The 10,000-nt window shown below is 38.3% G+C and overlaps 1 pseudogene; it reads right to left on the reverse strand.

The window, feature by feature from the left end:
* Positions 1 to 1,090: 1,090 nt before the first annotated feature.
* Positions 1,091 to 2,025, reverse strand: LOC146459672 (histamine H2 receptor-like; annotated as a pseudogene).
* Between the last annotated feature and the right edge of the window lie 7,975 nt (positions 2,026 to 10,000).

Raw genomic sequence — 10,000 nt, forward strand, 5'->3', positions numbered from 1 at the left:
GGGAAAATTAGTGCCAATACTGCTTGCATATAAAAAATATTTTTATTATTTTAAGGCTTTCTACGCAAATGAATATTAAATCAACTCGATGAAACGTTTTGGAAGCAAACTATATTTTTTAAGAAAACAATACAACCTTTAACTCCTCAGTAGACGATATGACTGGCCAGCCCTTCACCTTTTTTAACCTAAAGCGGTGTTTAATACTGAATATTATGATTATGATATGATTATATTATGATTTTGATGATTATGATATTTGGTGACAGCGAATCATTCTTCAGAAGGGGCTTAATAAGTACTGATAATGGCTCTAACTGCTAATGGAAAGGAACACATGTAATAATTTATGTATTTGAGAAATAAAGACTTTCTATTGGAAGGTAGTTTTTAAATAAAAGACACAAACAGCCCAAGAATTTTAGATAACATTTTTGCGGTAGGTAAGTTGAGAAACAAAACTAAAGGTAACAAGAAGAATGTTTCATATTTGTTTGAAACATCTTCACTCTTTCCGCCGTAAAAGCAAAGAAAGACTTGTAAATGAAAACTTTTCTTTTTGCATGCTGAACGTGACTAATACTGTCGTTTGGTAAAAGGAATGTCATTCACTTTTACCACCACATCATGTAATTCATTAATGAAGGAAATCAACTGTCAAAGACGTTTTCGCTCTACATTTTGCAGTCTGCTGTAATTTTGCGTTTAGGAAAACTGTGGCCTTAATTTTTTACTACGTTACAATGCAAACAACGAAGCACAATTATTTCAATTAAAACTCTTAACTCAAAAAGGAATTGGCGCGTCCCCATTACGGTGTCAAAACCGGTTTTCCGCCAAACTCAGTTCAAATATTTCATATTTTGCGATACTGAAAATATTCTCATGTGGTGCAGAATCAATTTCGTCTTTATTTCAGTCAATAACTGCTAGGTTTGGTCACTCGTTCAGAAATTATCATTTCATATTAAAAAGCAGTGAAAATATAGTGTAAACAAAAAGAGTAAACTATCAATAACTCATAAACTGATTACCATCGAGCTCTGCAGGGAAAAGAGTCAACACAAACACACCTGCCTGCCACACTTCTCTAAGTGCTATGATTAAGGAACAGATCTTTTATCGCTTTTCTTAATTCGCGATATCGGAGCCCATAAACCCAAGGGTTGAGTGAGGAATGGGTAAAAGACGCGAGAGCGACCCAAAGCCAAACGTCATTTAGTTCGAGTTCTTTGCAAGGGTCATCCTCCAATAAAAGCATAAAATATACCACGGTGGTGGGAAAAACGTTATAGTAAATAAGCTAACTATTATTCCAATGGTTACAGCTGCCTTTCTGTTTCCCGAAGTTACGTTCGAAAATTGAGCAGTATGGTCAGAAACCGATCGATTCGCTTTTCGAACAACCAGAAATATTTTGCCATAGCTTACACACATGGTTAACAATGGCATTGCCACTGTGGCGACAGAGCAAGCAATCCATAACTTTTCTAGTTTTACAAAGTCATTCAAAACCAGTCTTGGGAATCCAAAGATTGTGGACCCAATCCAAATAAGAAATATAACAACTTGGCATCGTTTATCGGTCACAACTTGAGGGTAATGCAGAGGATATACCACCGATATAAACCTGTCCAAACTCACAGCGCTCAGACTATAGGTAGTAGCTGTTACTGTCACAATCCAAAGAAATCCCTCAAGTTTGATAAGCCAGGGAGGAAAATACACGAGAGCATAGCAAATGTATAAGGGAGTCATCGTTAAGCCTATGAAGAAGTCAGCAAGAGCAAGCGAAACAATGTAATAGTAATTTGCTTGGCCTCGAAATGTCGCTGTTCTGTTGAGAGCCACAAGAAGGGCCGCATTTCCTCCAACTGCTGAGATGCCGCATATCAGAGATAAGACAATAAAAGAAATCGTTGAAGCTGTGTTAAGGCCGACATCACAGTCGTCTAGGTCGCAATCCAGACAATCACCAGTGTTAGAAACGTCGAGTACACTAGAAACATTCTTTTCGAAAGACATATTCATTGGCATCACCGTGACTCCCGGAACAATGTCTTCCTAAATAACGAATAATTCTGGATAAACGATAAGCGTTTCTTCAACTGAAAAATTTTCTTTGGGTTCAATGTAGGCTAAGAAAGATTAATACCGGCCTGGTGCTCCGCTGTAGTCAACGATTCACACTTCTTTTGAAGTTACTCATTTATCCCAACAAATTAATTCGTTAAGATTCGAAAGCACAACGTATTGTTTGTGTTTTAGTGCGCGAATCTTTCGTCTTTCGTCACCATGAAAACTAGGTGTTAATTGGAGGACTGATTTTTCTAATTGACATCACATGACTTTATGTGATTTTAATTGCGCAAGGAAATTATGTTTACATATATCTACTTACACATTATCAAGCCAAGGAAGTCATTCCTACAATTTTTAATTCACGTATGTCCCCCGGGAAGAAAGCAGTATTTGTTTACCGTCTCGCACAATTCTCTGCGTGTTACTTTCCCGGTTCAAAAGGACATGGATGGAAACATTTTCCTTAGAGTTACTCTTGCCTTCATAAAGTCTGATAGGCATCGCGTCAATGATATTGACATGTTAGGGAATAATTAACCTTTTTATTACTTACTTTGACGTTATTAAATAGAGTGGAATGAATCGTAGCAGCAGGTTCACTCATTTCCATCTGAAAGATAAAATTTTTTTGATGGGTATCCGCAACAGATTACCATATGTTATTAATAATTCGAATGATATGATTTATCAATGCGTCATGGGAATGTTGACATGAATTCTTGAAAAGCCTGCCAGGGATAATTTTTTGCCGACCAAATTTACTGTATCAGAGTAAAAGATTTTGAATCAGTAAACTACGTTAAAACCATCAAAAGTTTTAATTTTTTCAAACTCGCTGGCAGCAATATAATCTCTGTCCACGAGAACTGATATTTCCAAGGTAACGCTATCTCGACAGGCATATTTTTTGACAATAATATTTTTGACTGATGTCCGTAGTGTTTTCATTTCTGTTTTCTATAACGCAAGTTTTTGGTATCTTTTTGTCCATTCCGATGGTTTTTCAGGAAAACGAAATCTAAGACAGTGGCCATAAAATGCGGCTATTCAGAAAGGGTGACGTACGGGACGTCATTATCTTACATCGTAGGCTTCAGGAAACAGTTTTGAACGTACTTTGTATTCTCCATGTTTCATTCTCATAGCTTCAATGCTCTTCAAGTTACAAAGGGAGGAGGTAAAAAGTGTTCTCCACACCCAACCAGTGTGAGAGAGTACCAGCTGTAGAGCTCAATTGATATGTTAGAGCAGTTTTAACTTGACAGCAAAGTGACCACTCTGGCCAATCATAAGATACGAAAAGATTCCAGTGAATTGGTCAGAATTCTTCGAGGCAGGCGCCAAGCGCGGGAAAAGGGGTGCGATCACGCTCCCTAAATACAAATTACATTTCCCATTAGTGACGATTGGTTTTGTTTTTGTTACTCATTGGTTCAGAAAGTGGCACATGTTGCCAACCAATGACAGAGCGAAGTAAAGCAAAAGCAAAGCAAACGCTAAATTACTTTCGACACTCAATTGAAAATTCTTCTATTCAAGCCTTACATAGCATACGTGGGGGACTGGCTAAACCGCGGAGCAATGTAGTGTGACCAATATTATTATCAAGGCATCATATATCCTTATACTTTAATTTGTTCGATTAAATCAACGTTCACGACCTCTGGAATTCATTTGGAAGATCAGGTAGACTTTGAGTCGGGCTATACCCACGACATACACCTTACGTCCTTGAACACGTAATTTGACATTCCAACACTGAATGTGATATGGTTATCGTCAATTCACGTGCACTTCGCACACGCGTAAGGGGTCGTATTGGAGACGTTGAAAACTAGCACATAACCAATGATCCATTAATGAAATGACACCTTGCTACGCAAGGATTGGATCATAACAGTGAATAATAGTATGACCATTGCTTTGAGGTGGTTTATTATGACATCTTTTTGTCTTCACACGAGATCCCTATTAATTTAGGCGATCCACATCTCCACATATGCATGCATTGCCAAGACTGTTGTACATTCCCAGCTACCACATGGATAATACGGCACTGGCGCTTAAATGGGTATCTGGCCATACTGCGTAGAGGTGTAGTGTTACCTTTGCTTTCAGAGGGCTTATTAAAGGTACTACACATATTGGTTTGTTTGTGTTTTTGTCCTCAAGAAGGCACAAACAAATTTAAAGTTTGTCATTCGTGTCGAAATAAATTCTTTTAATAGTTTCGATCTTATGAAAAAACAAAAAAACAGAAAAAAAAAAAAAAAAAAAAAAAAAAAAAAAAAAAAAACAGCCGTCACGGTAATATTATTTCAAAGGGCAAAATAAAAACTTCTTCTGTTTCATCGAAATGATAATAAGAAAAGATGACTGAAAGTTTATAGATTTACATAGCTCCTCAGTCATTATCATTAAAACTTTTAAAATCAATTAAGTCAACTTTTAGTTAGTTTAAGTTAGCTAAATTATGAACAAAGGATTTGCAAATCCGTTGCTTGCTTTGCCGCAAGTTCCTTTCAATTATTATCAAGGCATCACATGCTTTTGTACTTTAATTTGTTCGATTAAATCAACTTTCAAGAGCTCTGGAATTCATTTGGAAGATCAGGTAGGCTAAATGTGCCAGCTGGCACGGCTTTGGATATTGCGATGGTTGGTCTGTAGACTCAGTCATATATGTAGCAATGCAAAACAAGTAAACGACTTGCATTTTCTAGATCATTAAATAATACTTGTTTATTGTATATATTCGTATAGTGCTTTGCTCGTTCGTGTACGTGATAACTCTACGTTAAAACTGCATGTTTTGGCCACTAAGTTACATTTTACCGTTGGAACTTCTCAGTGAACTGATTTTGTGGTTCATCGAATTCCCACCTAATGAGACTGAAAACTAACATGATTTAGCAATAAGCGTCACGGATGCAGTGTTATTTGCTAACAGACAATTTAAGTTGTTGTGAAAGTTGTCCCTATTTGAAGTGGAAAGGTTAAAGTTCTAAAAATACAGCGAAACAATGAATTCAACCAGACTAAAGATTACGAATGACAACAACTAGTATAATCTGATTGAATCAAACAACACCATAACTTAACACAGACAATGAGTTTTATGAACCTCGAAATCAACACAGAAAAACAAGGTGATTGCTAGTTGTGCGGGATGCCCTGAGGGCAGAACGTGTGGGCTCAGTCTTTTTTTTTCTTCATGGTAGCTTCAAATCTGCACATCAATTTATTCATTAAACTCTACCCTCTCCTAGAAGGGATCTATTGTTCTGAGTGTCTTCAACAAAAACGGCCCAACGGTACCAAAATCTATTATCGGCGCGTATATCACGAGCATTTCTCCTCTTTCCTAGCCTCCCACGCAGACGTTCTTAGGGGTTCGTCAGTGACTAACCCCTAAGAACGTCTGTGGGAGGCTAGCTCTCTCGTAGAAGGGATGTTTTTGTCCACTATTGTGGCGGCCATATCGTTTACATGTTTTAGACTCAACCATGCCGTTTTCAAAAAGAAAATCAACCCTTTTGAAGCGGTAAATCGAAAGAATAACTTCTAAGAAGCACTCGACGGTTAAAACGGTGGAAATTGGAGAGTTTCTGGGACTCACTTTAGCTCTTGCCTGGGTGCACACGGATTTCGAACCATGCACATTAGTCGCATTTTGGTCCTTATTCATGACTGTCAAAATAGGCTTCAAAAGCCATTCCAACCTGCTTTGAGCCTCATTTTAGCCATCAAAATGATAGACTGTTTTGACAGAAGTTTTAATAGAAGAGCAACATTAGCCCTTAAAATATGACAGTATGTTTCTCACAGAAACGGCTCACATGATTTGAGGTCTACAACATATATATATTTTTTTGAATTTACACTGTAGCTAACTTTCCCTGTAGCTAACACCGCAATTTGTGTTGCAAGACAAGTTTCGAAGAGGGTAAGGTATACGCTCAACTTGTAAGTCTTGCAACACATGAAGCTGTAGGAAATACAGTACCTAATGTTGCACATTGATTTCGCCCTCGTTCCTATATATATACCCTCCCACCCCTACCAAAAGCAAGGAAATCATCGGTCTTTTCATAACTAGCCTTAGCAAATGATCCGGCAGCCTTCGCCCGCCGGAAACCCGTTACAGTATGGCCGCCAAGCATGCGCACGAGCATCGCATTAAGTCTTAGATTACAGACGCGAAATCAACGCAGTACAAAGCAAACAGTCAAAATCTTAGTTACCTTGTTAATATATTTTCCGTCACTATATCATAGTTAAAGCAGTAAAGCAAGATTCAAAATTCTTAAAATGAAGTTTGACAGGCCCTTTATCTCATGAATGATGTTGTTAATATTTTCGTAGTTAATAAATTGGTTCCCATTTTCGATCTTTTTGAGAGCAATAAAGCTTCATATCTGCCATATGTGCCTTTCTTTGTCACACAGTGTTGTCAAAAGTGCCATAAAGTCCTTTCCTTGTCTGTTCCAGATGGAAGTAGCTTTTCAAAAATCTCTTTGCCTTGTTTAGAGTCGAAACTTCATTTTTAGTAGAAAATTAAAAGCATTTCATGACGTTTAAGTGGTTCCAAAAGACGATGAGTATTGGGAAAAATACCGTGAAATTCGATGCGAGGAATACTGGAATTTAAAGTTCCATAATTATGCTGCCGAGAAAAAGCCATGTTTTAGAGGAGCAAATGCTTCCTTCTCGTCGCCATTTATCCTCCATTTTGCTTCCAGGAATCTCTACTTTGGCCTAGCATCCACGCCGTTTGTTTTATAAATATCCATGAAAAATGGCCTAGCTTACGTCATACCATATTTTTCAAGTAACATGTCGGACGAATTCAATAATGCTCTTTGAGTTTCAAGAAGGAGATTGTGATCACTCAACCGGAGATCCATTATTCAGCTGAAGCAAATGCAAGAGAAATACTTTTTGCTGTAGAAATTCCACTGCCACTTCTGAAGGAATTGCACAAAATTATAAACTAACAGGCTACGGATCGTGAGAGAACTTCCGGTCAAAATTATGCGACCGGAAGTGGAGATGAACAAGCCAGTTTGAAACCCTCAACATCCCAGGACGCACAATATGAGAAAAATTGGAATATATCAATCTGGAGTATTCTGTACCTTGTCGCCTGTTTGCTTTTACAGATGTTCAAGCCGTACGGCATGGAATTAGTGTCCATTTAATGAAATTGTCTACCTCTGTTGTGCACTTGTACAGAAAAACCAAGGGAAGCAAGAAAGGAATTAGATGAAAATTTAAAAAAAAAAGAAAGGTTGTATGAAGATTTGGTTGTGGCATTAACTGAACAGAGGAGAGTTGTTGAGGAGCTTGAAAATCAAACAAGGAACTTGAAGAATATGTCAAAACCCTTGAGGAGACAATTACCCTGACATCCCACAAAGGAAAAGCGGTTCCTGAAGCTTCAAATAAAACAAGGACTCTCAAATCATTCATGTCCAGAGTTGAAACTGCATTGTGGTTTTCTAAGTCTTTTGGGTTGCCTTAGATTCCCTCAGTGTTAAAGAATGTGACACGGGTGTGATCCATCATTTGAAAGTCTCTGGGTAACCCCAAGAGAAATCATCCAATGAAGTCCCTAAGTACAGAAGAGGACCCCAAAACAAAAACTGAACAAATGTTGTTTCTTCTGGACAAGATTTGTGTTGGTGACGCATTTTATCATGAACTGTCAATGACAATAAATGGTCTACCCAGGTCATATCTCGTTTACCAGTGTCAAGATGACCTAGACAAAATGTGTCATATTGACCCATTGCAAGGTAAATACACCGGGGCCAAACTAAGCTCAGTTGCTTCAGTATTCAAGCAACACATTGAAGATTAACTCGATGAAAATTCTACATTTGACCAAGAGAGGATTCATCCTCTCTTGATTTGACACAGCTAAGGACATCATTCAGATAAAAATCAATGGCGATGGGGCACGGATGACTAGAAGTTCAAATTTTATTCTTCTTTCCTTTTCAATTCTACAAACTGGCGAATCAGTGATGTCAGCTAAAGGAAATAGAACCATTGCCATTGTCGACGGCTCTGAAAGTTATGAGACTATAAAAGAAGCATGTGGGGGAATCTTCCATGACACAAACAGTATGATATCATCCGGAAAAATGACAGTGAACAGCCAAGAGGTAAATGTTGATTTTTTTTCAAGGGGGGGGGGGGGGGGGGTTACAAGTTCATGCTTGGACTGAACGGTGTCAGATCAAATTATCCCTGTGCCTGGTGCAAGGTACAAAAAAAGGATCGCTGGAACATTGAAGCACACTTTTCTCACTTTATCCAGATCATTAAATGAAATTCGTGAAATGAGCACCAAATCAAAAGACAACTACTGTTGTGACAGAAAACTCCTTTTTAGCTTTGAACTTGACCACATAGTTGTTGACGAACTTCATTTGATGCTGCGAGTGACTGATATTTTGACAAAAAATATCATAGCAGAATGTCTTGACCGGGATAAGGAAGATGATCTTGACCGGGGGTGCATCGGAGAAAATTTATCAAAGTTATCATATAATGCGGGGTTGAAATCTTTTGATGTGTGGGAGCAGCGCAATGATGATGGAAAGGCAAAGTGAAAAGCATGATTGGACTAACCTGCTAGGGTCTGACAAAAAATTCTCTTAGATGCGCTCCCTAATAAAATGAAGAGCTTTTTACGACCAGAAACATCCGATGATGTTATCAAGATATGGAAAGAATTCCACAAGATCTACAGGGCAGTTACCAACTGGGAACCAGAGCAAAACCCCACTTTTTTTCATTCAAGCAAAGCAATGGATCGGTCGTTTCTTGCAATTGAATGGAAACAGGGAGGGCTATGAAAAAAGCAGGATTACACCATATATGCACATCATGGTTGCTCGATCATATCCCCAGATTTTTGGAGCTGTACAAATCTGTTAAAATTGTCATTGCCCGAGGGGGTGGAAAGGAATAATGACATATTTTGTGGTGTAATCCTGCGAAAGTCAAACAAGTGGCATTCTGCAGGAGACGCTCTTCGGCAAGAACAGCGACAGTGGGAGCTGCGTGCAATGAAAGGGAGGCCCGTAGCTATGTTAAAAGGAAAGCAAGCTACTGGGATGAAGACATCAAGGAAAGTCGACAAAAACGAAAGAGCGGTCACTCTGATCAGCAGTCAAGTGAAGTTCACAATCAACAACCCTCTGCGCAATCAAGTACTGATGCCCCAACTACAGGCAATACTCAGTTTTCTGATATGACAGTAAGACAATTAAAGGATGAATTAAGACAAAGAAATGCTGAAGGATTCAACAAGAAAAACAAAGCTGAGCTACTCAAGCAACTCGAAGAAATTAGTCAGGGGGAAAATGTGTCAATGAACACAAACTTAAACTAAAAGACATCACTATAATTATCTAAAAATATTGAGGGGCCGTAGCCAGGATGAAACATAGTTAAAATTTAAAAAAAGCGATCTCTGGCTAAAATGATTAAAAACTACGAGCTTTCGACTGCCCGAACTGCAGCCTTCGACGGGTAAAATGAGTGATGAGAAAGCGATGAGGAAAAAATTTTTAAACAAAAAAACGTGAATTGCGAAATAATAAAAATGTAAATGATTATGAATGTTTGTTAAAAAGAATGTTGTATCGTCCAGGTAACGGGCAAGAATTGTTATCTGCGTTAGGTGTCACTTTGGTGTGCCACGCTTCTAATGTTTTTCTGGTTCTGAAGGTGCCTTTGTCAATAATTGACGCGTTTTCAAAATCAATGACATGTTTGTTGGACCAGGCGTGACTAGAAATTCTAGAACCTTTGGCCGCAGTTTTGGTGTTTCTCAAATGTTCTTTTTTTCGGGTATTAAAAGCTCTGCCAGTTTCCCCAATATAACACCACGAACAATTTGTAC

Source organism: Pavona decussata, unplaced genomic scaffold, assembly GCF_977016875.1.
Source record: "Pavona decussata unplaced genomic scaffold, jaPavDecu1.1 SCAFFOLD_217, whole genome shotgun sequence".
Lineage (NCBI taxonomy): Eukaryota > Metazoa > Cnidaria > Anthozoa > Scleractinia > Agariciidae > Pavona > Pavona decussata.